Raw genomic sequence first — 6000 nt, 5'->3', positions numbered from 1 at the left:
CGGGAAAAGAAAGAGGGGAAAATGAATCGTAATGACGATATAAGAGGGAAAAAGGAAAAAAGCGAGGGGGGTGGGTGAGGACGAAGCCTGCTGATCGCCGCCTCGTCCGGATGGGGAACTTAAGGCTTTAATAGTTTTGGAATTTCTTTCTCCATTTTTCAGACCTACTTTTTATCGGATTAGGTCGGTGTATTGCAGCCCAGGCATTCCGCGGTGCATGGAAGCGGATCCTGGTGGTCTTTTTGGGTTCTGTGGAATCCTCCAAATGGAAGCACAGCCTCTCTCTCTCTCTCCTCTCTCTCTCTCTCTCTCTCTCTCTCAGGCGGTCTTCACATTTCTAATATTTTGCTTATGGAAGTTTGGTTTCTCAGAAATTTGCTCTCTCTCTCTTTCTCTCTCTCCCAGGCGGTCTTCATATTTCATATATTTTAGCTATGGAAGTTTGGTTTCTTAGAAATGATTCTCTCTCTCTCTCTCTCTCTCTCTCTCTCTCTCTTCTCTCTCTCTCTCTCTCTCGTTTAGGCTTAACGGAGCATTTCCCCACCCCCTTTTCATTCCTAAGAAACTGGCATCATACTTATTTCACATTTTTGTCCCTAGAGCTGGTTTGGGAGTTTTATTATTCCTATTTTGTTTTTTTTATTTTGATACTTCAACAGGTCGCCTACCCGATATCAAGAAAGATAGTTATCTCTGTTCTCAGTTGTTGATTATAAGTGCCCATAAGATTCATGTATAAATAAACAAACTGGAATGGAATATGACTATGCATCAAGTAGCTTATATCACTTCACTCTTCTTATGTATCTTTGATGTTTTTCGGTTTTTGCTAATAATAGTAATATTAGTAGACTACCGATATTGTTTGATCGGTTTCATTTTTGTTTAATCATCTCTGTTTTAACATGAAATGCTCCTCAGCAAAAAGGTGTGTATGGTCATGAAGTGATTGTTACCAACGGGTTTCAGTTCGTTTTCAAACTGTCATTTTCATATATTTTATATTCATTATAAGTGGTGCTCTCGACGTTATTCATCTGAATTTATGTTTCCGTGAGGAGCCTGGCTCACCTCCTCTCTCTTACCAAGCTCCCACTGCCTTTCTTGGCCATTTCGTTAAAGCAACGAACTCGTCTCAAATAGAATTGTCTTTTGCGTTATTAAGATGCTTGAATTTTTCCCATCTCTTAATATATCATTAGAACTTATACATTGATTGTCACTCCTGTGCAGACCGTATGTAACGTTTTATAAATTTGATAAACCATATTGTAACTACACTTGTGTAGGATTCTAGGTTACCTTAAAGTCAAAATTCTTTGCTTCGTAAAGAGCAGCTCATTTCCGTGGTGCTAATCGTTCTTCGGTATATAGGTATTTGCTTGTCATTACTATTGCTCTCCACAAGGTACAATGATTATTCGTGTAATGCACAATGTCCTTTCACTGGACAGTAAGCCCTCGTGGATTACATTTTACTACTGCTCACAGGTTGTGTGTCTTTCTCTTTTCTATTTCTGTTGACGGAGATTTATGAAAATGAGGTACCATTGACAATAATTATCAAAAGTAAAAATTATGGATTTTTAGATTAGTCATTTGCATTATAAGAGTTAACGTAATTATTAAGATGAGAAGTCGTTAAATTTACAGTCGCATTATTAATGAATATTACTCTTTAAGTCGGAGGCCGAATAGAACGGGTGGCTTAGGCCTGAAAGAGAGAGAGAGACAGAAAAGAAAGACTAGAAGAAAGAAATGAGACCTGGCAATTAATGTCGGTTGTTACATTTGCCCTGAAGTTCAGATACTCAAAATAGTACAAAATTGAAAAGGGGAAATGGAGGTTTGAAACATACATAATGATCATCGAGAAGCGTCCTAATGACTATTGATGAAATACGGTATTCTTGACAAATTAAGTTACAATTTTTGTTGCGAGACTTTTATGCCAATCAATAAACTGCCGATTCTGTCTTAAAGACCTTGAGAGAGGCTGGAATCGTTGAGGAGGGGGGTGGGGTTGGGGGGTGAGGGACTGAGAGGTTGGGTGGGAATTAACTTCGAGTTATAGCTCTCGACCGGCTTATAAAATTCCCTTTGTAATGGAGAAGTTTACATTAGAAACTGTCAACAGAAAACTTGGGAGGAAGAGATCCTGATCTTTAAGGTACCTTAAAGCCCCACGGTATAAACTATCACAAAAGCAAAATTTTTTATCTTTATTTTTTTCCTAATTACGTTCTGTCACATTCAAGAAATATTTGGAATCTTCATCGTTGTCTGGAAAGGCCGTGGTTATTAACGCCATTGGCAACACTGGCGGGTAGCGGCGTCTCTCTCTCTCTCTCTCTCTCTCTCTCTCTCTCTCTTCAGCCGTCCATTACTCTTATCAGGCAGGAGGAGCAAAAGTCGGTGAGAAGTGAGAAAAAGTTGCTGAGGAATGGCCTCTGCTGCTACCAGCCAGCGCTAGATAAGACTTTTCATTGCACAAAGGCCCATTTCGTTAGGGATTTTTCCAGGAGAGATTTGTGTGGGCTGGATAACTGGTGTTTGGAAGATGATCCTGTGATAATAGCCGCATGGAAGGGCCGTGTGCGGAATAACTTTCTTGCGGGAGTTATAGCGCAATGCATGGACTGATGGCCTGGAATGATGGTTTTCCGAGAGGATAAGAGACGCAGGAGGATGTTTTTGGGTACGGGGACCACCAGGGAGGGGAGGCGGATTTCCATGGGCGAGGGGTGGGGGTGGGGCTGGGGATGTCATGGATACGGGTAAAGCTTCTCGCCGAAAGTAAAGGGGTTTTAAGTGGACATCGCCAGCTTCTTCAAGTGGTGATGTTGCGGATAAAACATCAGCCCAAAGTAAGGTGATGGCTATGTCTGGAACAGGATGTTTAAAACAATTTAGTCGGCCGGTATGAACCGTTGCTTGTGGGAGTTAGAGCGAAGACATGTTTACGTCCGCGTAGAGTTGAAGGAAAATGAGCAAAAATGGAAAAGAAGAGAAGCAGAAAAAAAGTGGGAGAGGAGGAGGAGGAGGAGGAGGAACCCCTATCCGTAGAATAAGAAAGTGGCATAATTTTCTTCGAAGTCTGTGGAGATGTAGCTTCGATGAGAAGACTCGGAGTAATAGGAGGAGGAGGTGAGGAGGAGGAGGGTGAGGCTGAGGCTAAGGTACTCCGGGTTTTCTTGGAACTCATGGCGAGGAAAGCAGGAAAAAGACACGAATGTTTCGACACATTTTTTTTCTCCTTGGTAAATATAACCGTAATGGTCAATAAAGGTTGCGGTACTCTCCCATAATGTCGGATCGTCATCTTTCTGATGATGTCTGCAAATGGAGGGTCCCGGAAATAGATCTTGGAGGAATGTTTGTGACCTTCGACCCATTTTTCAACCACCTTGACCTTTCTCACTTGGTTGTTTTACTTTTCTGGGTTTCTTGCATTTTTCCTTAAAAGTTTAATCCTCCTTGTTTTATTCCGATTTGCTCTAAATAGTTATCTAACAGAATTAAACGGGCTTATCCATATTTGTTGTTGGTGTTATTGTTGGTAGAAAGCGTAACGCCTGACTTTCTTTTTTATAATGTGTTTGCAATGGTTTTAATCCTATGGAATGAATTTAAATGTATTTGCGTTTTTATACAGGTGTATTGTATCAGTGTCCATAATTCGCTACCTTCGCAAAATCATTATTATTACTCCCTAAATGAAATTAATTTTTCATCTGTGCAGAAATAGTGAGAATTCTAAGCTTGTCGTTCAGTTTATCGGTTTGTCCATTACGTAGCAGTGTACGCAAAAGTTGTGTAGATTTTAGCGGAAATTATAGGGAAAGGCGAGCGTCTTGACTATCAGCAAGTAACTAGATGTAGCAGAGATAGCAATATAATGTAATCTTTGAGGAGAAGGAACCTTTTTGGAGACTCGCATCCATACTTGTGAAACCGCAATCGAAGTCTCCATTGCCGTAGATTTCGGTGATCCAATATTTAATCATTACCTCTGCAAAGCTTGTCTGGATAGAGATTGTATCTCTTCTTAACTTGTGGGCTTTAGTTTGGGCCCTGACAACTAACAGTTTTGGTCTAAATACAAAAGAAATAAAAAAAAAAGTGCTTGATAAGAGTTTAATGGTGGCGGAGATTACTCTCTGACTGCTTGTACTACAAGTTAACTATTGTCTTTGTTTATTCACATTTGCTGTTTTATACATTTGTGTTTGTCGTTTCCTAAGCATTGACAGACTAATGGTCATCGGGAGTTATTGGAACACGTAAAAAGGTAGAAACTTCCGGAGATCATAGGTTGAAAGGAAGTAAAGGATAAGATTATATGCGTTAATACTTAAAGCTGCTTATATAAACACGAGTTTATTTTTGTTGACTAATTAGCCACGGATCTGCTTGCTTTTGCATATGCATTAATAATCACGCCTTTCCAACATTTTATATGTTCCGTTTTCTGATTCTTCGACCTCTTTTCGGAATGAAAGCGCTTCACAGAGTTTTCACAAGTTTTTCAATCTTATTTATTATTGACATTTTGATTAACGGAGACCAGCTAAATTTGTCATTTTTGGTAGGTCGAGGGGTAGTTGGGGGGGTAGGGGGGAGGGTGGGGTAGTTCGTCTAGGTCAGTTTTACATAACTGACATGCGTTGCCTCGCTATACATTTTCTAAAGTTTTTTTTAGGTGATGAGTTCTCTCTCTCTCTCTCTCTCTCTCTCTCTCTCTCTCTCTCTCTCTCTCCAGTTATTTGCTTTGTATTTATTGATTTTGCATTTTTATTCAATAAAATTATGTACTCCTCTTGTATTGATTATGTTCCTAGTAGTTTTTATTGTATGCTGTTGTACTACATCATGAGTGAATCTTTATGTATGTGCTGTGTGCATATCTGAAGAAACCCTTTATAGATCGTATTTCAGTATTTGTTTATGGTTATTTACAGACCGTGTCATATAGCAACAGGCATTATTAGTATTATTAATTAAATAACTATGTGAGATTGCAACAAAATGTGGATATTTTAACGCAGCATAGTTATGTGGGATTTCACCAAATAGATTCACACGAGCACACCGGCATACACGTGCATGCGTGGTGTCATTCTTAATCAAACAGAACCGCCCTCTGTATTTCAACTCCTTTCTTGATCTGTTTTATCTGGACGTGCAGGTTTTACATTAATCCATTTTCTTTCTGGATACGTATCAGTGTGAGTGTGTGTGTGTGTGGCTGTGTGTGCGCGCGCGAGTATGTGGATTCAATCTCTTGCAGGCTGATGTTAGCAGTCACTCTCACTTTGTTGGTGTTAATTTCGTCAAAATCCCATCTAGGCGAAATATTCATTGTTCCCCTGAAAATATTTTTTCTTTTTATTTTGCTCAAAAATGATATATCACATGATGTCGAGTGATGTCATATAGAGAGTAGAATACGCTGAGAGAGAGAGAGAGAGAGAGAGAGAGAGAGAGAGAGAGAGAGATGTGTGAGGGCAAAAATTTTCTAGGAAGTAGAGAGACGCAATAGCCAAGTCATTTCCGACACAAACAGGAATTAATTAGTCAATCTAAAGTCAGAAGAGATTTGATCAGCTGATTCCCTACACGCTAATTAAAAACGCGCTGATTCCAGTTTTTGAAGTTGAATATTGCGTTTTGATGTCGACTCTCAGCGGGCTCTGCAAGCCGATTCGGGGGAGGGGATGGGTAGGGGGAAAGACAGGGGAAGGAGGATGAGGAGGAGTAGGAAACTCCTACAGCCTTGCAACCTTGCTGCAACCTCCTCCTCCTCCTCCTCCTCCTCCTCCGCCTCCTCCGCCGGCCACCCCAGGCCGTCAGCCTCTCTCCACTCTCCTTAGCCCCGTGAAGCTTTCCCCTCTCACCCTCTCCCCTCCCTCTCCCTCTCTCCCTCTGTCCCCTCGACCACCTCGGTACGCGTCGTCGTGGTCGTGGTCGTCGTCGTCGTCGTCCCCTCTTCTAGCAGGT

The 6000-nt window shown here is 40.9% G+C and overlaps 1 protein-coding gene across 10 annotated transcripts in view; it reads left to right on the top strand.

Moving 5' to 3' along the window:
• LOC135200070 (protein glass-like) overlaps positions 1-6000 on the top strand; it is a 1678662-nt gene that overhangs the window by 1032779 nt on the left and 639883 nt on the right. The window lies entirely within an intron of this gene.

Source organism: Macrobrachium nipponense, chromosome 26, assembly GCF_015104395.2.
Source record: "Macrobrachium nipponense isolate FS-2020 chromosome 26, ASM1510439v2, whole genome shotgun sequence".
NCBI lineage: Eukaryota > Metazoa > Arthropoda > Malacostraca > Decapoda > Palaemonidae > Macrobrachium > Macrobrachium nipponense.
This window is presented reverse-complemented; position numbering and strand designations above follow the sequence as displayed.